The sequence below is a fragment of the Gregarina niphandrodes genome (assembly GCF_000223845.1).
Source record: "Gregarina niphandrodes unplaced genomic scaffold scaffold00183, whole genome shotgun sequence".
Lineage (NCBI taxonomy): Eukaryota > Apicomplexa > Conoidasida > Eugregarinorida > Gregarinidae > Gregarina > Gregarina niphandrodes.
Genome location: NW_011645944.1, coordinates 1 through 1,020, shown reverse-complemented (window position 1 = coordinate 1,020; position 1,020 = coordinate 1). Strand labels below are relative to the sequence as shown.

At 54.1% G+C, this 1,020-nt stretch overlaps 3 non-coding genes across 3 annotated transcripts; 1 reads left to right on the top strand and 2 right to left on the bottom strand.

Moving 5' to 3' along the window:
* Positions 1-274: 274 nt before the first annotated feature.
* Positions 275-341, bottom strand: GNI_221250. The gene has a single exon. It is a non-coding gene; the product is annotated as a tRNA-Asp (tRNA).
* A 240-nt stretch (positions 342-581) lies between these two features.
* Positions 582-651, top strand: GNI_221240. Its single transcript has one exon. It is a non-coding gene; the product is annotated as a tRNA-Pro (tRNA).
* Positions 652-812: 161 nt separating this feature from the next.
* GNI_221230 lies at positions 813-885 on the bottom strand. The gene has a single exon. It is a non-coding gene; the product is annotated as a tRNA-Lys (tRNA).
* Between the last annotated feature and the right edge of the window lie 135 nt (positions 886-1,020).

The following is a 1,020-nucleotide window of genomic DNA, read 5'->3' as shown; positions in this document are numbered from 1 at the left end:
TCCAGTTAACTGAATACCGTTTGTTCCTCATCATCCTTTATATTGCGAGAAAAAGTCCCCCGCGAGCACATCCACTGCCGGGATTCGAACCCGGGTCGCACGGGTGAGAACCGTTTAACCGAGTCGCCTGGCTCCGGTCCGACGGCTCCGACCCGCACAGACAGAAGAGATAGCACCAACGCTCAGAAATTTTTGACAGGAGTGGGACTCGAACCACCGCCCAAAAAAAGATAGGTTTGTGTGTAAGGAGTTGCGTTGTGTCCTGACCCTCTTTCTCCGAAACCGGGAATCGAACCCGGGTCTTCCGCGTGACAGACGGAAATACTGACCACTATCTCGGACAACGAACACCGTGCATATAGAAGGCGTCAGGAGCCGTACAACCTAGCCGCCTGGACTACACGGGACAAATCCGCCATCCCGTGGGTAAGTGAGAACAGTGGTGGCCCGTTCCCGGATGGCAACAACAGTCCAACATAGGCGTTATGTGGGTGGCTGTTTGGTCCAGCGACACAATTCTTCCTTCGGGTAGAAGAATGGGTGACGTCGTTCGGGTCCCCAAAATTGACAGCAAAGCAGTTGGCTGTTTGGTCAAGTGGCATGGTTCTTCCATGGTGGAAGAAGTCCTGGGTTCGATTCACAGAACAGCTCGGCAGTTACGTGGCCGAAAACTCATTCGGGTTCCCCAAAATTGATAGAATCCAGGCGGCTGGGATTCACGGCTGTCACTTTGCGAGTTCTGTCAACTCGGGACTTCTGTTCTGCGTGTTGCATCAACCGAAACCCGATACATCCGCCGATCCCCGTAGTGAAACCGCTTGCGGGGCCCGAACCCGCGGCTGCAAGATTAAAAGTCTTGCGCTCTACCGACTGAGCTAAAGCGGCCCCGAATTATTGTGTACCCGTGCATATTTGCCTTCTGGGCCTCTGCGATTTGGAGCGGACCTAGCGCCCAGGTGCATATTTTCGCTTTCCAATGATAGAACGCCCCGTTGCCATCGAGGCGATCCGGATTCGATT